The sequence below is a fragment of the Agelaius phoeniceus genome, chromosome 8 (genome assembly GCF_051311805.1).
Source record: "Agelaius phoeniceus isolate bAgePho1 chromosome 8, bAgePho1.hap1, whole genome shotgun sequence".
Taxonomy (NCBI): Eukaryota; Metazoa; Chordata; class Aves; order Passeriformes; family Icteridae; genus Agelaius; species Agelaius phoeniceus.
In genome coordinates, this window is record NC_135272.1 from 9,566,669 (window position 1) to 9,587,815 (window position 21,147).

General features: G+C 47.1%; 2 long non-coding RNA genes across 4 annotated transcripts in view; both read right to left on the reverse strand.

Annotated features, from left to right (window-relative positions):
* Nucleotides 1-3,745, reverse strand: part of LOC143694621 (uncharacterized) — a 41,461-nt gene extending 37,716 nt beyond the window's left edge. For 2 of the 3 annotated variants that reach the window (XR_013183193.1, XR_013183191.1), the window contains exons 1-3: nt 3,600-3,745; nt 3,197-3,377; nt 2,641-2,750 (exon numbers count right to left, since the gene is read on the reverse strand). This is a non-coding gene — a long non-coding RNA (uncharacterized LOC143694621). Of the gene's footprint in view, nt 1-2,640; nt 2,754-3,196; nt 3,378-3,599 lie in introns of all 3 variants that reach the window. The other variant, XR_013183192.1, reaches the window with a different exon arrangement.
* A 388-nt stretch (nt 3,746-4,133) lies between these two features.
* Nucleotides 4,134-21,147, reverse strand: part of LOC143694622 (uncharacterized) — a 62,857-nt gene continuing 45,843 nt past the window's right edge. Inside the window, exon 4 of the long non-coding RNA XR_013183194.1 lies at nt 4,134-4,263. This is a non-coding gene — a long non-coding RNA (uncharacterized LOC143694622). The remainder of the gene's footprint in view (nt 4,264-21,147) is intronic.

Here is a 21,147-nt window from a genome sequence, read left to right on the forward strand (position 1 = left end):
CAATTAAAAGGAGGAGAGACAAGGAGATATCAAGTCAAAAAGGCTCATGGACAAGAGACAGAAAGCCCTAATTTCTGCTTGTTTGCTGTGGTGGGTGGAATACTGTCAGGCACATACCATTCTCAGGAAAAACTACATTTCTGTCACCACCAATTAATGCCTCTTTCTTAGGAGACTGGAATCCTCCTGCCTTTTTGCTGTACCAGGTTTTTTCATGAACCTCATAGAAAGGGTGTCAGAGTTTGGAGTGCATAGCATGTCTCTGTGCAGAGAAGTGTCTGAGACAAGCCACTGGTCCTGTGCTAACTCTCAATTAAAGACTCTTCACAAATAGTGGGAAACAATAATTTACAACCCTTTTGCTAGGGATAGAGGCATGGGGAGAGCCATCAGAAGGCAAACAGCATTTCCCTGAGGTCTTATTTACACCCTTCCCCAGCAGAGCTAACAAGCAGGCCAGTGTGGAAGTGGTTGTACTGGTTTGGGGGCCCCAGCTACAACTACTTCAAAATCCCTGAGCAGGGGATTATTCACCCCTAGCTCTGAGAGTGCTGGGCAGCCTGGCTGGTGAGAGGGCCCTGGGGGAAGCAGGGCTGCAGGTTTGGGCAGGTGTCTCTTCCAACACATCATTTATGTGGGAAAAAACAATAGGAAAAAGCAAGGAGGAGCTCCCTGCAGCCAGGCACAACTTACACCCAGCCCAGAGCCTCTGAACCCCTGTCCTGACAAACACCTCTGAGGTCTCACAGAAAAATCACAGCTAAAAGCCACTGGGAGGGCTGAGGACAAGGTCAGGAAGGGAAGTCAAGGGCAGGGAGGGGAGGCAGCCAGTGAGCACAGACAGACTGAAGAGATGGACATCAAACCTGGTGTATGGCAGCAGCTGAGAGGAAGAAAAGCAGGACTGGAGGCTGTGTGTCCAATCACTGCTTTCACTAGATTAAAAGAAATGTAAATTCCCTGTGTACCAGTCTGCCTTGGAGATATCAAGAATAACAGGAGGCAATTAGGAGTAACAGAGTCAGAGCAATGGCAGCAACAGGCAAATGTCTTTGGGAAAAGAGCAGGTTTGGGTGAGAGGCACAAACCCCCCTCTTTGAAAGATGCATGGGGAGGGGTGTCTGCTCCAGCTCCCAGTTCCCTTCCCTGCCAGTTTAATGCTTCCTATCAAGCAGTGGCTGTACCAATTTAATCTGGGTTAATAGAATCACTGGCACGCTCAAGGGAGACATTGCTGGGAAGCAGCACAGGCAATGTGACCTGTGGGCCTTCCAAAGCCATGGACACACGTGGCTCCAGAGCCAGATGTGTGCTTTGCAGCTGGATCCTTAACAAACCTGGGAAATACCTTCCAGTGAGCCAGTGGAAGTGGACACAGCCCGTGATGGAGCAACACCACATGGACAGCCCATGGGGACAGCCCTACTTCCACCCCAGCCAGGAAGTATAAATGGGGCAGAAACCCAAGACTTAGACAAGAATAGCCAAAGCAAGAGAAAGGAAATGCCAGGAAATATGGGAGACCTGGGAAAAAAAAGTGCTGGGGATGAAAACCCTCAGCAAGCTGCAAAGAGGGGGTGAAGGAAATCTGAGAAATAAGAGATACAGAGAAGGAGATGGAGTTATGTGGAGGCAACTGGGTTATAGGCAGTCTTACATCAGTTTATGAAAATATCCCATTAATCTTCATAGCGCAATCTTAATTGCAAAATCTTTCATCAGCCTTGTTATTTGTGCACCTGTCACTGGAGACACTCGGAGTTGTTTTGTCGTCATTTCTCACACTAATTAGAGGGGCTTGGGGTGGTTTGAGGGGTGGGGTGGGCAGGGGGGGGAGGCTGTTGTTTTTTAATTGTCCTCGAGCATGGCTCAGCTTTATGGTAACACTGCCAATTAAGGTCCTGCCCTGTGCAGGGCTTGTAGGGCTGCTAGGCACGTTACACAGGACTAGAGGGGTTGTTTTAATTAAATACCCCCAGACTAGTAGGGAAATATTTAGAGCAATTTAACAATCTGCTGCAGAGTTGTTAAACCTCCAATATATCTGCTTAATGTTCATTTGGGTATTTAGTAATCTCCCTACCTTATCTAATCCTGTTTAAATTTAAAGAGATGCATCTAAGCTGGTGAAGTAGCAAGCGCTTATTAACAGCCTCTGGTTATTAAAACATATTTGAGATGTCATCACCAGTGAGCAGTCCCAGCAGCAGGCAGGGGACTTGGAGCCTGCAGATGTATTTCTTTCTTAACTGGGGCTGCCCAGGGACAAGACCCAGTGGTTTCCTCACAAGCTCTGCTGTCACCACACCAGTACCTTTAGTTCCCAGCCTGCTTCCCCTGCCTCTGCAAGAGAAGGTGCTGGCCTTCCAGGGTAATTAGAGCTACTGGTTGTTTATTTTTAAGGCTATTTTCCAGGTCTGCAGCTACTCAGGCTGGGGTATTTTTAAAGAAATGGATGTTTTGTTTTCTCCGTTGAATTACAATTATCTTTTCTTCTGCTCAGTGGGGTCCACAGAAAATCATTTGCTTGAGCATAGTCTACAATACCAGAAAAACTATTTTGCCAGGTTTTAGCCCAGCTGTGCTCACATAATCTGCATGTTTCTGGTCTGGCTGCCCTGTGTTTGGTAGTCTCCTTACCTCAATTGGATGTACCTGTCCTTTCCCATCTCTGCTCTCTTCCCTCCAATTCCTGCGCTCTTCTTCGGAGTGGTGCCACCCAAAACTCTGATTAGGGCAGGACTCAAATGCTGCTACCACAGACAAGAAGAGGTTGTTATAGAACACACAGCTCTCAACTTAGACAACTTACACAAAGGAGAGTCAAGCCAACAATTTAAGTTCCTGTGCAAAATGCCCTCCAGGCAAAACAAACAATTTTCAGGACATGAACAGTAAGTCACTCTTCAGTCCCATGAAAATGAACAGCCCAGACTATTTCACAAGCACTAACCCACCCAATTTTAAAGCACCTTTAACTGCTGAGACTGGAAGTAACAGCTGTGTAAAGAGAGAGGGAAACTCCACCAGACAATTTGAAACAAGAAAACACATCTGGGAGAAATCTCCCTGCCCAACAAGACAGGCAGTTCTGAGGAGCTGAGGCCATGATGCCTTGAAGGTTTAATGTCAGCATCCTCATGTGAGAGAGGCTCCCCATACATCTCGTTCAAGCAAGAGTATCTCAGCTTCTTACCTTAAAGGCTGATTTTCATCATAAGGCTGGTGCTCTGCTTTTGGCCACTGTGTTTTGAGACAGAAATGGACCATTTGGAGAGAGTAAGCCCAGAGCTGACACATCTGTCACATGCATTGCAGAGGAGCATAGTCATCCCAGTTGGTCCTCACTGATCTGAGAGCAGCTTTCAAACAGCCTCCTGAAAATGTGAAGGAAAATGTTTCCTCAGCCATAGCCACCAGAGAACATAAACAAAAATTGAGGCAAGGAAGAAAAGTAAACAAAAAAAACCCCAACACATTTTATAGGCTTGTTACAATTACTCTTGTTAGAAGTCCTGGAAGAGGTTGAGCAACCTGTATCCCCAAGGGTCTTTACAGACAGATTAGTGCAGCAATGACAGAGGCAGAGATGATCTTACCTTGAGGCAGGGAGAGACATTCACACAACCTTGGCAAGGTCCTTCTGACGCTTGTGAAGCACCAGTGACACCGAGCTCTGCCCCACTGCAAGGGTCTGGTTGTGGCAGCACTCAGGGGAGTCTGGACACCAGCATCAAGCTGAAACAGAGACTCCACAGAGTCCAGCAGAAGCAGTGTGCTGGCCTGCCAGGCCTGTTGGTCTCACATGAACAAAGCAAACCCCTCTCATAGCCCCAACCCAGAACCCTCAAACCCCAGCCGCCCCTCAAAGCCCCCACACCAGACTGGGATGACAGATGACCAGAGGGGACCAAACAGAGCAGATAATTTTATTTGTTTTTCCCTTTGTTCCTCGTCTCTCAGATGCTGGTGTCATTTAGGATTTTTTGTGGAGGAGACACATCAGCACAGTGACGGATCCTGTCTGGTCCCATCAGCAGCACGGCGGCGCGTGCCCAGGGTAACGCGAGAGGACTGCCGTTCCTGCAGGGAAGGATGCTCAGCAGGAGGTGTCAGCCCGGGAAACACAACCACGGCTTCTCTCCCATCAGTTTGGGAACTTTCAGGATGGGGGGGAAGGCTGAGTCTGAAGAGGTGTGCCAAGGACTTGCACTGAAGGCCTCGGAGCAGACTTCACACCCAGGCATCGTCATCATCTCATGCCTGTCAAGGGAAAAGGAATAAGTGTACTTCAAGTGGCTGTTTCCTACAGGATGTGCCCTGTGGGGTAAGGACTGGAACTTCTGAGCCCTCCTCCCACTAGCTGACACTTCCCACTGCACTCCCTCATCACCTCTGTGTGCAGAGCTGCAGTCACAAATCATGGGGCTACTTAGATGCTTGGAAAAAAAATAAAATAAAAGGATGCACGTGTTTACAATGCTATTTCCTTAATTCTCAATAAAGGATCCTATTTGCTTCCTCCTCCATAAGTCACCTCTGGCTGAGCAGTGTGGGAGCAGGATGGAAGGGATGGTGTGAGTTAATACTCCAGTGCCCTCTAGCCAGCACAGCTTTGGCTGTAGCAGGAGCTCTCCACATCCTTTGTTCCATCAGAGGACTTCAGATTCTCCGTGGCCACGTGGAGAAAAGCCTGGTGCAGTCTGGCCGTGCTGCTCTGCCTGCCAGGCACACAGGGATCTGAGATGCAGAAAGGCTGGGCTATTCACCAGCTGAGGAGCACCAGCTCTCCAGACACCCAGCCAGCAAATCACCAAATCACCAAACCATCATTGGGTGTTCCCCACCCTGAAGATCTCAGCTAGAGCTCCAGGATTTTATATTTTATACAGCAGATGAAGGAAACTGCCTGCAAAAAAAATCATCCCTACAAAAAAAGCATCCATCAGAACCCAGGACATTGCTCTGGCTGTCCTGGAGGGCTTGAGCCCCTGGCTGGGGGCTCAGAGACCTTGGCACAGAGTCAAAAACACCTGTGCCTTTGATTTTAGCCCATGGAGAAAATTACCAACTTTATGTGAAGATTTACAAGCCATGAGAGATTGAGTAGAATGATAGTTAGTTTGTCACAGGGTGAAAAAGTAAAATTTTGGGGTTTTTAGAATGGGAGTTCAGATGCCAAGATGGAGGGATTTGGACGTGTTCTGTCCTTCCTCTTTCTTCTTCTTGTCCTCCATCTTCTGGGTGATGGTGACACTTTCGGATTGGTTTAGAGCAGAAACACTCTGTCTAACATAGGTGGTAGGTTCTGGAAAATTATTGTAAATAAAGTACATGTCATTTTTAGTATAAAAAGCTAGCACCACCTCAGGGGCAGTCACTGTGCCACAAACTGACCTGCTGGACAGACCTCAGCAGGTCAGAAAGAGAATGTTAGAGATAACAGAGAATAAACCTTGAAAACCACAGCCAAAGAATCCTGACTCCTTCAATCTCAGGGCTGGGAAAAAGAGACTTTCTAACACCTCGGGGTCATCTTGACCACAGAGACTCGGACATCTTAGTTGGAAAGTGTCAGAGCTCAGTTCATCCCTCCGGGTGTCCAGAGTTGCTGAGGACCCCGTCGGGGGGCTCAGAGACCCTGGCATGCAGCCCAGAACACCTGGGGATTTGATTGTGACCCTTGGAGCAAGTTACCAACTTTGTATGAGGACATGAAACTCACAGAGGTTTGAATAGTGTAATAACAAAATGATCACAGGGTGAAAATGTAGATTTTAGGATTTTTGGTATGGGGGTTATGGGGACAAGATGGAGGAACTTGGGCGTGTCTAGCCTTTCTCCTTCTTCTTCTTCTTGGGATTTGTTTAGAGTAGAAGTGCACTGTTGGGATTTTGTTGGCACTTTGGTATTGGTTTAGAGTAGAAGTGCACTGTCTACCATAGGTGATAGGTATTGGGAATTTAGTGTAAATATGTTCTATGTAGTTTGTAGTATAAAAGGACAACACCACCTTGGGGGCAATCAGAGTGGCTGTGGCTGCCCTGCTGAGCAGACTTCAGCTGGGCAGAAAGAAAATTTTATAGATAAGAATTAATAAACAACCTCAGGACCGAAAACTGAAGAGTCCAGACTCGTTCTTCAGTTGCACGGGCCGAAGCAGAGACACCCTGCACATCTTGGGGCAGCAATTATCAACAGCAACCCGAGAGGAAAGGAAGCTGATCCTGGGCTCTTTCCCTGTGCAACAGAGCAGGAAGCACCAATACTGAGCACACTTGTAGCACAATGCCACGTTCAGGCTCATCTGTGCAGCTGAGATGTAGCCAGGCCTTGTCTTTTGCCAGCAGGAGATGCCACGGCACGGCTCTTCAGCATGTGGGAAGTGCTTGGAGGAGCTGCTGGTGAGCAGCAGGCTCAGAGGGATGAACCAGCAGAGGCATGCACAGAGCAAGTGATAATTTCTGTGCTGTGCAATTACAGCTGGGAAGGAGTAAACCTCTGGTGCACAAACCTGCCAACAGTTTACTGCCGACGAGGAAACAAAACCGACAGTTGACACTGGAACAGCTACTGATACCCTGTAATCATCTTAAAAATAGACTCTTTGCAAACCTGCTTGTTAGTAGTGAGAACATATGCTCTTTTTAAGAGTGGGGGGGGGGAGAAACCTTTCAGCATCTCCAAAGCTGCATTTGCATTAGGCAGAGCACGTGTTTGGTGAAGCTGAGGCTGGAAGCTTCCCAGAACCTGGTCCAGTACTGCTGGGTGACCAAGGCACATTGGGATCCTGCATTGCTACAGCACATTTTGCAGCATGAAGAACTCTTAGCCCTCTGAGCCCAGCAGCCAGTGCTTGTACAGCTATTGCAGGCAGCCAGTTTATTCCATCTTACTGCACATATCTGCTCCCCAGGCTCCTGGTGCACAGCTTTTACTCAGGGTGAGTCCTCCCCAAAGCTCCTTTTAACCACAGCCCCTGACCAGGGTGAACATCATCTCTGAGCCAAGGCCTCTGGAGTCTTGTTCCAGCCTGGAGCATTGTCCATCCCACAGAGCTGGATGGCAGCACAACCCTGGCCCACAGAAAGTACCATGAGGGAGGTCTTCCCAGGAAAGATAGCACTGCTCAGGACTAATCCAGGGTCCATCAAAATAGAGACTGGAGCCAGGATTTGATCTATTCTAGGATGGTTTTTTTCCTTGATTGATTTTGTTGAATCTCTTAGAGCATGCACCCAGGAAGGCAGGCCTGATTTGCTTCCTAACACTTTCAGCACAAAATTCACTCAGCCACAAGTTTCTGTCCCCTCTGTGCTCAGCACAGCAGCACTACAGGAGAGAGAGGGACACGTTCCCTCAATAAGTGGATTTCATTTTGGTATGAGCCATTTAGAGATTATATCCACTTCAATTTGGGCAGGGATCCAAGGTTAACCTCCCTGCTCTTGTTAACAGAGCTTTGCTCTCAAAAAGCCCATCAGCTCAGTTTTACATCTTACTTGGGAAAGTCAGTGCAATGTTACACTGGGCACTGAGTGATGCCTCAGGTTTGAGCTTTTATATTTTTCAGGTTCTGTGCTGCTTTAGTGTGTGGATCTGGGCTTCATATCAGGGGATGGTGAGCTCTGTGCACAGAGCAGGGAGACAAAACAATTCCTGCTCCAGCTGGGCACCAAGGACAAATGATCCAAATCTCAGCCCCAAGAGCACAAACAACATGGGCTGAAGAGAGAAAAACAAGCAGGATGGGACTGCATGGGCTGGAGCTGGAATTGGACAATGAACTCCAATATGCAAATGGAGCAGAACTTATAAAAGTGAGAGACCTCATGACCTGTTGTCCATTTTGTGACCATTTTGGTTCATCTTGGGTGCAGCCCTGGCTGGGCTCTTGTGCTGCCCAAGGTGGATCTAATTAATACCTCCTAATAAATCCCTGCTTTATTCTTTAGCTCTGTCCAGCCTCTGTTCTAGCTCAGCCTGCACAAGGCATCATGAGAGGCGAGGAAAGGCAGATCTTGGGGAGCTCTGTGACTGCTGGAGCTGAGAGCAGCTTCCCAGGATTCCTGGGCACACATCCCTGGTCTCCTCTGTCTGCCATCCATAACTACAGACATTGCAGGCTGTTATTGTACAGCCCTGAGGTCACCTTAGAAACTTTCCTGTGTCTCCACATGGCCAGGAAGGAAAATCTTTGCCAAACAGGTCCAACACACAGCATGAAGGTGGCACCCACCATCCAGGATCACAGCAGCACACACAGACACTTGATCCTTTAAAATCCACATTTATTCCAACCACAGTTTCCCAGTTCCTGGAAATCACATCCATTTCTAGGGGGATTCTGCTCCCTCAGGGTCAGGTTAGGTCAGCCAATGTACACTTTCCTGCCTTACAATCCCCTTGGGAATACTGCAGGATGTGCCTGCACACAACAGGAGCAGCTGCAGAGTCCATCCTGAAGATGACCCTATCACAAAAACTATTTCAGACTCAGCAGGCACAAGAGTCCACCTGCAAGTTATGGAAAGCTGCTCTTCAATAGTCTGGCTTCTCCAGACATCTTGCAACACCAAAAAGCAGAATAGGAGCATGCTCTGGGTAACAAGAAGCAGTCTTGCCTGCCAGAACTGCCACCCTGGAGGGGATCTGGCAGCCACCTTGCCCTGGGGAGACTCTTTGTTGGAACCCTGCATGCTGAGAATTTTACACTTTCTGTGTTAAAAGGCACAGACCCTCAAGAGAACACCACATTTTGACCTGAGGCTGTGGAGAAGGCTTCCAAAATTGAATGATGGAACTGAGATTATAGATGTGTAGTTTGACTAGAAGTGTGCAATATCACAGGGTGGGAAACTTAGAGTTGAAGGTTTTAGAATATAGTAATATATATAAATCAAGATGGAGGTTTTAGGGCCATGGCTGGTCCTTCTTCTCACCTTTTTCTTTATGGGTTTGGGTGGTATTGGATAAAATATCTTCTTCTCCATTGGTATTGGGTGGTATTTGGGTGTAATTGGATAAAAAAGTCTGCATTGCGGGGCACAGGTGGTTGGTTATTGGGTCAAAAGTAAAAATAATTTAGTTGTCATTTCTTAATTAGATAGTTTTCTTTAGAAGACCTTGTAGGGGTAGATACAGAACCATTTTACAGCTTGTTAGTGAAATACTGCAGAACTCATGGCCTGAAAGGCTGTGATACAGATATCCCCAGCTCCTGAGCAGGAAGGCAGCCCCTTCACCCAGGGCAAGGCTCCTAACAGCTCCCACCAGTCAATACCTCCAGCATGAATTATTAATCCCCGTGTCATCCAGCCTGGGAAGCTGACACATCCACACCAGCAGCAGGGAGAAAGCTTTTAGCAACATTCCCTTGTCAGCAAGCCCAGGGTGAGCTCTTCCTGGCGGCCCTGTGCTGAGCTGCTGGGAGCAGCAGGAGGGACCCGTGGAGCTGCTCCTGTTCCATCCCCAGCATGGAGCTGCTCCTGTTCCATCTCCAGCATGGAGCTGCTGGGAGGAGCAGGAGGGACCCATGAGCTGCTCCTGTTCCATCCCCAGCATGGAGCTGCTGGGAGGAGGAGGAGGGACCCATGGAGCTGCTCCTGTTCCATCTCCAGCACAGAGCTGCTGGGAGGAGCAGGAGGGACCCATGAACTGCTCCTGTTCCATCTCCAGCATGGAGCTGCTCCTGTTCCATCCCCAGCACAGAGCTGCTCCTGTTCCATCCCCAGCACGGAGCTGCTGGGAGGAGCAGCAGGAGGGACCCCTGGAGCTGCCCCTGTTCCATCCCCAGCATGGAGCTGTTCCTGTTCCATCTCCAGCACAGAGCTGCTCCTGTTCCATCTCCAGCACGGAACTGCTGGGAGGAGCAGCAGGAGGGACCCCTGGAGCTGCCCCTGTTCCATCCCCAGCATGGAGCTGTTCCTGTTCCATCTCCAGCACAGAGCTGCTCCTGTTTCATCCCCACCATAGAGCTGTTCCTGTTCCATCCCCAGCACGGAGCTGCTGGGAGGAGCAGCAGGAGGGACCTGTGGAGCTGCTCCTGTTTCATCCCCAGCATGGAGCTCCCAGCTCCAGCCCTGTGAGCTCAGCACATCCACCTGTCATGCGAGCCACTCGCTTGGAAAATTATTCTGCTGGAGCATCACCGAGGACACCTTGCCAGTGAAATATCAGACAACATCAGGCGGTGTTTACCTGCTCCAGTGCAGATACTACACATTTATTATTTACATTTTGCAGCGTGTTTTTTGGAGTTGTGTCAATAAGACTGAGGGTTATCAAGTGATCTGTTTGCAGTCACTCAAAAGCTGCTGTGATTCCCAGGGAATTTCAGGACAGGGATTGCCTTTTTGCATTGGCCTAATCCACAGCACAAGATGTCACCATGATATTTTCTGAAAAATCCCTTTGCCAGGATTTTTTCTCCTGGGAAGCTGAGAAGCCTCAGAAAAGAATGAAAACAATAATTATCTGATTGCTTGGAATGTGGTCTGGAGATCGTTTACCAACAGGTGCATCTTTGATTGGTTCCATGTGAATTGTTTTTAATTAATGACCAATCACAGCCAGCTGTGTCGGACTCTGAGGAGTCAGTGACGAGCTTTCATTATCGTTCTTGTTTAGCCTTTTGATGCATCCTTTCTCTTTCTTTAGTATAGTTTTAGTATAGTGACGCTGGCTGGGGGCTATTTGCAAACCATGAACAAGATAGGACTGCTGTGGAACGTGCCTTGAGCTGTTTGATTTTCCAGTATCACTCTCATTCCATGGTAATGAAAATGGGAAGATGCCAGCAGCTCACATCCCAGGCAGCAGACACAGAACTTAATGTTACAACTTACTTGAAAAGGTTTTTGACCAATCACACAAAGCAAAAGCACATTGACAGTAGTTCTATCCAACCACTATAAGCACAGGTACCTTTGGTTAAACAATGTTTGCTTATTTTGAATACAATACCTGCTTGTAAGCCTTAAAACAACACACAGAGCTCCATTATTAAGCTTTAACCTTCCTAATATCTTGCTAGATAAACTTTCTGTAGCTTAAAGAGCTATTCTAGACAAACGTTAATACACAGATCATTGTTCTATTTGCCCTTGCTTATTTACAGTTTAAATACTTTTTTTGCTGACCAATCTCATGGCAGCTGCTTTGTTCTACTCACAGTTCTGCTGTCTCTGAGGTCTGCATCTTGCAGCTTTCCCAAAACCCTCTGATTTTGTGGATTCCCACAGTATAGCATTCTTTTAACAGAATATAAGATCATAAAATAATAAATCAGCCTTCTGAGAACATGGAGTCAAATTCTCATCTCTCACCTCATCCCGGGGACCCTCACAACACCACAACAAGAGGTTGAGGGTCTGGGAGATGTTGGGATTGGTGGGACCTCAAACTGAATTTGTGTCCCTTGCTTTGCCTGCTTCCTGCACAAGGGTTCTTCAATGGGAACCAGTCCCAGGGGAAAAAAAGGCCCCTGAAATGATGTAACAACAAAGTGTAGATAAAGAGATGGTTGGGTTGATGCAGCTCATCCAGCCTGGAAAAACTTGGGAGATACCAGCTGAGGACTCTCTAGACACAGGGAACACAGGTCTGGAGAGTGTGTCATGGCTGTCCCACCTGCAGATGTCACCTCCTGTCCTAGCCAGTATTTTCTCCCATCTTTTCTACTGTCTTTTGTCAGAGGTGGGGAAAACAATGAGAATTTCCAGCTCAGACATTGCATAAGGTCATTATCCCCCACACTAAGAGTTTCTTAACAATAAGTTTAGACGTATCTTCCATGGAACCTAAACATATTTTAAATATCTTCTTTTGAACTGCTTCTTGAAATGAAATTTTACACTAAAGCTAGATGGACAACCAAGCCATTCTCACATTTATGATTACCAGAAGTGTCTTCATAGTTCAGGCTGAGAGACCAAAGCATCCAGCCAAGCATCCACACAAAGCCACCAGCTACTTTAGCAGCCATGATCTGCTGCAAATCCCATTTCCACAATGGGAAATATTTAAGATTTGGTTTCTGAAAAGCCCCTTTTTCATCACTTCTTGAGCTGGGCTAGTTCTGGTATTCAGCCCAGCAGAGATCTGAATTCTTGGCCTAGGAATGAGTGCCAAGGCAGTTGTTTTCATCTTATTCAGTCAACAAGAACATGGAAATCAATTTTTCCCAATCTCAGTTATGGCTAGAAATCCATTCCTTTTAGGCCAGCTACAGGATTAATCTATTGAATGGTTTGCAGGCGTTTTGCTGACATACAAACATTTGAAGAATACATTATGCTTTCCCCCTCCTGCTATAGCATTAATGCTTTTTTTTTGCTTTTTTTTTTTTTTTTTTTTTTTTTTTTGCTTTTTTTTTTTCCTGTAAACATCTTTGTTCGGGAATCCATGAGACAGGATGTGGAAATGCATGTCTGCCTTGCAAACAAGCCTGGTGTCTGCAAAGTTTCTGCACTGAAATCCTCAGAGCTTGGTGGCTTCAGGAAAAGAGCAAAGAGGCCTCGTGCTGCACGAGGTGTGCCAGCAGCACCAAGCAGGAGCTGAGCTGCCTCTCCACAGCCAGTGCTGAACAAAGGAGCAGCAAGTTTAAATGAAATAAATTACAGAAATTCCAGTTTCAGTGGAAGTCTTGACCTAAAGAGCCAGTCTAACATTTAGTCTCCTCTGCTGGCTGTGCAGCATCAGGATGGGAGCGTAAAAAGGCATCTCACAGCTACCACTGCAGCAGTCTCGTGCAATTCTGTCACCCCAAACAGGGGGTACATGGCCACAGTTTGTTCTCTTCTCATAGGAAAAGGAGAATCTCATCTCTTTTGTTCCTTATTTTGGGCTCTGTGATGGTGTTCACAGGGGTCTGAGGATGAGGGAAGAGACGAGGATCTGACTCCATGTCTCAGAAGGCTTGATTTATTATTTTATGATATATATTACATTAAAACTGTACTAAAACAATAGAAGAAAAGGTTTCATCAGAAGGCTAGCTAAGCTAAGACTAGAATCAGAAAGAATGATAACAAAGGTTTGTGGCTCAGGCCCTGTGTCCGAGCCAGCTGGGCTGTGATTGGCCATTAATTAGAAACAACCACATGAGACCAATCCCAGATCCACCTGTTGCATTCCACAGCAGCAGATAACCATTGGTTACATTTTGTTCCTGAGGCCTCTCAGCTTCTCAGGAGGAAAAATCCAAAGGAAAGGATTTTTCATGAAAATATATCTGTGACAGGGCTCCAGAAAGTTTCTTGCCCTGTTCTCAGCAGGATTGCGAGACACTCTGCAAACTTCTGGAAGAGCTTGGCACACTTACTGACATAGCTTTTAATTTTTATTTTCATTTTTTCCTGTTTTACAGAAGCAAATTTCCTTATTTCATCAGCATAAGCAGGTCTTCCTTTCACCACTAGACCTTTTTCCAATTCCCAAAGACTTCTTCCCCACCCAAATCTGAGGATACATTACCCTCCATTCCAGTATCTGCACTTACTCACAAGGATCTAAATTTCCTCTTGTCCAATATCACAGCTTTTCCCCACCCAGACTCCAAATATCGGGATTGTTTGTAAAACTTTCCACAGGTGATGTATTTCAGGCCAAAGGCTAAGATTTGCTTTAAAATGTTCTTCACAAAATTTGATCTGGGCAGCAATATCGAAATGGTTTTGGAAGAAGAGAGAAGGATAAAGCAATTATATCCCACACAGCAGGACAGCAGAAAGTGAATGCATCCATCTCACCACAGCTGTCCTTTCTTCCTGCAGCAATCTGAACCCAACAGAGTGTGCAGGTCTATTTCCCACTGCTGGGGAGGGCAGAACAGGTATTTCTGAGTCAGAAAATACTCCCTGTACTATAATGTGTTTGTCTGACCAGAAGGGACATATCTAGCTATGAGGATATGATAGCCCTGCTTGCTTACCCACAAAAAAAACCCCCAGTGCTCCAGGGCCACAGGGAGGGAGCAGAGCTGCTCCACAGCTGTCCCCACACCTGGGCACCCCAGTGATGCAGGCAGCAGTGAAGACCTCAGCATGTGTGCAGGACAGCTCTCAAAATGCCCCAGATACAACCTAGGAATGAGAGCAGAACAACAGCACCGACCACACAGCAGCCATTCCTGTGAGCTCCAAAATTTTGGAGCCTATCCACACTCTAAAATACTCAAAAATCCAAAATATTCTGTGGACACTGACCTTAATGCCTAAATAGCACTACATTCACCTGGAGCTTCACTAAGATCTACTCTAAAGAGCTCCCAAGCTGCCCATGAAAGAGATATTTGTACCTATCACAAAATCATGGTGCCTTCCTTCCTCCAGCTGATCTTTCCCCTCTGTTTCTGTACCATTCATTTGCTGGGCTGAGGCTAAAACAATATATTATGAACATACATATAATATATATATAATTTATATAATATATAATATATATATTGTATATTATATATTATATATATTTTTATATATGTATATGTGTATATATATGTATATATAATATATATACATATATATAATATTTATATATTTATATATTATATATTTTATTATATCTATTATTATTATATATATTGTTTTATATTTTATATTTATATTTATATTTATTGAAGCTAGGTGCAAGTTTCCAAAAATGTATTTATCTCAACAGCTCCCAGCACTTGCAGCAGCACATTTACTCTGGAGCCCTCTGCATGGTCTCCAGCTGCCACCAGCAAGACTTGGTCAACAGGTGAGTCCCTCCAAACAGCACAAAATAGGTCGTTTCTGACTATTTCTTGCAAGATTTTGCTGCCTGTACAGGATATGACCATCAGTCATGAGCAGGAAGGCACCTGCACCATTCTGGGAAGCAATTCCTGCTGTAGGGAGAGCATTGTGCACTGCCTGGAGGGGAGCAGGGGGTGCTCAAGGACTCCTTTGTGCTGCCCCACAGCACCACTGGAGAGCTTCCATCAGGTTCTCTCATCTTGCCAGGGCATCCAAGACAGATCCATAGTAACTGAATAATCAATTAATCCTCCTGTAGAGCTCCATTTACATAATGAAAACGCAGCCTCCCAATATACCACTATTTTTCAGTTGTCTAGACCAATATATCTGTCCTGTACTTGGAGGGGGGAGACCTAACACAGCTTCTATTAGGGGTGGCAGAGTTCCAGCTGCCATATCACGTGGTGGCAATAAAACTTCTATTGATTTCATGTAAGCATTTAACCCTAGCAGAGCACACATTCCTTCAGCAGCCCATAGTGGGCTCAGGGTCCAGCAAGGCACACTGAATTACAGTTGCACCTCACACAGAGCCTGGGGAATCTCTCCTCTTCCTCTCCAGCTCCCCAGGAAAGCATAGAGAGGCAGAGGGCAGACAGGCTTCATTGCACATGCTGAAATATGGCAACAGGTTTGGATTTCTCAGCTCAGTACCTGCAGCTTATCTCAGGCCACAGATTACAGAAATTCCAGTTTCAGTGGAAGCCTCGACCTAAAGAGCTGCCAGTCTAACAATCAGTCTCTTCTGCTGGCTCCACAGCATCAGGATGTGAGTGTAAAAAGCCATCTCAGGTCCCACCCTTCAGCTCTCAATGAGACACAGATCAGCTGTAATTCCAGATCCAGCTTGTTTAGCAAACAAGGACCTGGGGCTGAGGTCTGTCCTCTAAAATCTGCTCCCAGACTGAAGACTGGGACCAGTGGTGCTGAATAATCCCCTTTCTCCACTTCACACAGCACTGGCAAAGCACAAGGCAGTAGCCAGCAGAGGCTCTAGAGCTGAATTAAAGCCCTTCCTCTTCCCTTAGCTTTCACCAGCAAATAGGATATGAAGAGCAAACAACCAGTGCCTCACAGCAGGGCCCCCTTGCTGGTCCTGGCTGCAGAGGGGCCATCAGCACAGGAGGCTGAGGTCCAGCTGCAGCCCCTGGTCCTGCCACAGCCTTCTGCAGGTCAACAGGCAAAGCATTTTGCACTGAACTCCAAACCCACACAGTCAGTGCAAGGCTCTCTGTGAACCTCAGAGCAGATGGAAAAGGAACAGAGCACCTGGGCAGCATTGCCAACAGCACTGCTGGGCCACTGGAGATGAAGAGACACAGCTGGAAGCACCTTGGTGGAACAAACTGAGCACATCTCTGCTCTGGTCCAGCTGAGCTCTAGGCCTGTTTGTCCTTTGAGGAGCCCTGTCCTCCCTGACTTTCACCATCCCTCCTGCTCTTCAATATGTGAATTCCAAGTTTCGCTGTGAAAGGTCCCTCTCTGAGCTCCTAAAGGGGATCAAAGTGCAGACTTTGATTTCCAGGGCTAGCTCTCTGTATCCTCAGCACAGAGGACATCACTACCACATCACAGCACTGAGAGAAGAGCAGGAATTCCCTGCTTCTGGGGCATCCCAAAGCTTCAACCAAGAGAGCCCTGGACTGCCATGATCTTGTTCTACTCTCACAGGAGCACCAAGTTCTCCATTTGTCAGGGGCACAGCACTGCCCAAGGATGACAGAAAGCAAGTCATTCAGCCTTGGCAGCCCTGTGTGTGCCAGGCACAACTTTTGGCACATTCTCCAAAGCCTGGGATGCCAAAATCTTCCTAGACAGCAGCGATGCCTCTCTGTGCTTCTGTCAAGGCTTTCCCTGCTTTGCTCCTCATGCCCTCCTGTGGCATTCACATTCTCTGGAAAAATTCCTTCACCCAGGGTTTTTCTCCTGGGAAGCTGAGAGGCCTCAGAGAAAAGGAAAACAATTCTTATCTCATTTGCTTCTCCTGTGTTCTGCTCATGTGGAATGTGTTTGGAGATTGTTTACCCACAGGTGATTGTTCCATTGGATTCTGCTGTGAGTTGTTTTCACTCTTTGGCCAATCAGGGCAAAGCTGTGTCAGGACTCTGGAAAGAGTCAGGAGTTTTCATTATTATCTTTTTAGCATTCTGTGAGTATCTTTTCTATAATATTTAGTATAGTATAGTATAGTATTCTTTAATATAATATAGTATCATAAAGCAATAAATTAGCCTTCTGAGAACATGGAGTCAGGTGCATCATTCTCTCCCCTCGTCGGGGTAGCCTGCAATTACAACACCCTACATCCCTGGGGACCTTGACAAGCACAAATGCAGCTCCTCTCAGAGTGGCTGCCTGGCACAACAACTTTTCACAGGTCTGGAGCTCTGGAGAAGAGCCTACATCTGGTGTGACACCACACTCAGAGTCATCCCCGCTCCCAAAGGACTGCCTGAGCCAGGCTCATGTTCCCAGCACCAGGAGCATGTTCCCCACTTCCTAAACATCAGAGCCCATGGTTTCAGGGGTGTTTGGGACTGTGCAGAGGCTGCCTCTGCATGTGTGTGTGTCAGAGGACAGGCACACAGCCCGCTGGAAGCTCCAAGGAGAGCCCATCTGCCTCCCATCGCTCTGAGATTCTCCCTCCCTGTCACCGTGGCTACTGCGCGCTGTGCCCGGCTCCTCAGCGTGCTCCAGAGCCACCTCCTGGCCGAACGGATGACAGTCCTGGAGAACGGCAAGAATGGAAAAGAAATGAAAAAATCCCCTAATGAATCCCCCCCCTCCAAATGCCAGCCGCCATGCCCTCCATATCACATCCCAGCATCACTCCAAACCCTGCTCCCCTTCCTAACCACGGCCCCAAATCCAGGACAGGGCTGGGACTGTACTCTTGGGGACACTTCGACCTGCTTCCCTTGCCATCCTGGCTCCAGAGCTGGCATGCCTGGTGCTCCTGTGCTCACCCCAGATGTCCCAGACATGGGTGTGTATTTTCAGGGTCCCCCATCAAAGGGAGGAATGAGGAATCTGACTCCATGTTCTTAGAAGGCTAATTTGTTATATAATGATCTATAATATATTAAAGAATGTTATACTAAAACTATACTAAACTATACTAAAGAATACAGAAAGGATACAGACAGAAAGCTAGAAAGGGACTAATGAAAACTTGTGACTCTCTGCTCCAGAGTCTGACACAGCCTGGCTGTGATTTACCATTAAGTCAAAACAATTCACATGAAACCAGTCAAACATGCACCTGTTGGTAAACGATGTCCAAACCACACTCCAAAGCAGCAAAACACAGGAGAAGCCAATCAGATAATTATTGTTTTCATTTTTTCCTGAGGCTTCTCAGCTTCCCAGGAGAAGAAATCCTGGCAAAGGGATTTTTCCAGAAAATATGACAGTGACCCACGGGTGAAGTAAAACCCTGAGACAGAAGCTGAACACCTGCACTCAGGCACAGAAATGCTGGCACTCTCCTTACCCCATCCCTCCCCTCTTTGTGTCCCACTTGCTCTTGGCTCATGGGCAGCAGAAACCCACCCTGCTTTCCCCAGCCGAAAATATTATTCTGTTTCAGCCACTTCTGTCTACACCAGGGCTCTTCCTTCTCTGCAGAAGGTCTGTGCCATTCCTTTTCCAAGCTCGAGTCACGCTGGGACAGCCAGGAAGGACACACAGGACTACAAACCTGGTCCTTGGCCCAGCAGTACAGAAAAAGGAACTTTTCTCTCAGTCCACAGCCAGGCCAGACCCTGCTGTTTGGTTAGGTTTGTTTTCCAGCGAAGCTGTACAAAACATCCAGGCATCTGAACTGCCTTGGGGAGAGCAAGATTCAGTTCACATGGCCAAGAGCCCTTCCCCAGTGCTGCCAAAGGCAGGTAAGAGTGTTCCCCCCAGGGCCCTCCTCTCTGCTGACAGAAAATGCCCTTCACAGTGGATGCAGATTTGCACAACCAAGGGGGCATTACCCAGCTCTGTAGACAGAGGCCAATTACAGCACAGATTCCAACTCTGAGCTAAGGCTGTGCACTCAAAAACAGCTGATAAAACATCAGATCAAACTTTATAAGAAGGTTTTCCCTCTGTAAATGTGCTAACATCAGGTAAAAGAAGGGTTACAGCAATTTATAGTGATCTCTAACCTGGGTTTCTTTCCTCTCAACCTTCTTTCTTGCTGCCATTTCCAGCTCATCCTGCACAATACAGAATACCCCAATCATGAGAACCAAACTGAGGTGGCAACCACAGGTCTGGTGAGAAGAAACCATCACAGCTACAACCCCACAGCAGAGAAAAACCCACCTTCACACAGGTATAAAAATGCACCAGGCAAGCAGGAATGCCACTGGAATCCTTAGGATGTAAAATCCCTTCCTGTGTTGCAGCATGCTGACCTGACAAGACACCACCAGAATTTTAAACGGCGCATCCGAGCGCTCTCCGCTTGAACCTCAAAAGCAGCGAGGAGCAGGCAGGAGAGGTAATTACCCACGGCCTCCTCCCAGAGCTGACAGAAAGCAGGAGATCCTGGCCTCATTAGGGGCTCTCCTGGAGGCTGCAGCTGCTCCTCTGCACGGCCAGACCTGAGTCACGGCGTGTGGGAGGAGAGAACAATGCTCCCACGGTGGCCACGAGGCCCATCAGCCACTGCACAACCACTGCCATGCTGGTGTTTGAAGCCAGACATGAAACTGGCTGGTTCATCACTGTGGTTCATTATTTCTGATTTGGGAAGAGGCTTTTTTCTGAGGTATGCTTCAGAGCAGACAGAAGTTGTTGTCTTTTTCCTCAAGCTGGAAATGAAACTTGGGATAATTTTAGTGAGGAGGTAATGTAAAAGGGGATCTTTATTTGAAGGCAGTTATGGAAAGATGTCCACAAAAGCCCACCCCCTCCAGGGGTGAATACAGTTTTACAGGTTTTATAAAATTAGCAGAATTGATAAAAAGCACCAGTTAGGAGGACAATTCCTCCCCCCCAGACCAAGCCCCTTCTCTGGAACCCCCCTTTCAGCACTAATCCATGAAAATGTATCTCAAAGAGTTGTTCTCAGCCTTGGTTCCTAGGAAGAACCAAGATAGCACAGGGGCCTTGCACCCCCAGGGCTTGGAGCTCTGGAATTTGTTTTGTCTTTCTGCTCAAGGAAAGGCCATGGAAAAGTACTGGGAAAATGGGTCACTAATACAATAGGCTACAGAGCTACAAGTGTATAGAATACAGAAGAATACAGAGAACATATAAAGAAAAAAAGGCAAAACCCAAATGGTATCAAAGTGATGGAGCAAACTCTCACTCCTTCCCTCTTTCTCATTGATGGCAGCAAGACAAAAACTAGGATTCCACTGTACTAATTTCTGCAGCAGTGGGAAAGACATTTTGCTCCAAGAGAGGTGCCACTCCTGAAAATCCAGAGTCTCCTGGCAGCTTCTCCATGCTCCCCAAACACTGCCTACACAGAGCAAGGTCTCCCTGTGGACCAGAGATCCCCATCCCATGGCCAGGGCAGCCTTCCTGACAAGGAAAGGGATTTGCAACAGCACAGACACAGCATAAGACAGCTTATGGGGTCTCCTCCATGTGCTTGTCTAATGGCCTCCCCTGGCAGTGACCCTTGCTGACCTGACAATCTCAGGGGACAGGAGAGTAATTCCAGCTCCATTGACCCAAGCTGCTGCTGCCCATCTTCCCAGCCATGAGTGCACAGGGAGGCAGGGGAACCCCCATGAGGGATTGCTGTCCAAAGGAGGCTCAGCCCCCGAGCCTGTCTGATGGAGAAGCTGCTGGCTGGACATGAACTACAGACCCAGACTGCAAAAGGTGACCTCTTGCAGCCTCCTCAGCCTCTTCCCAGCAAAGGCCTGGCCCAGGGAAGCAAATGTCCAGAATAGCAAATGTGGGGTTAAAACACATCAATGACCAAGTGTGGCATGGGTTGGGAAAAGCCCTGTGCCCATCTTCTCCAGGAGAGGGGACATGAAGCATGTGAAGCCCCTTGAATACTAAAACAGAGGTACAGAGTGGGATTTTCGGGGTCCCCCGTTCATGGGGAGGAAAGATGTTCTCAGAAGGCTATTATATTATATTATATTATATTATATTATATTATATTATATTATATTATATTATCTATACTAAAGAATAGAGAAAGGATACAGACAGAAGATTTAACAAGATACTAATGAAAACTCGTGACTCCTTCCAGAGTCCTGACACAGCCTGACCGTGATTGGTCATTAAGTAAAAACAATTCACATGTTGGATAAACAATCTCCAACCAAATTCCAAAGCAGCAAAACACAGGAGAAGCAAATGAGATAATATTGTTTGCATTTTTCTCTGAGGCTTCTCAGCTTCC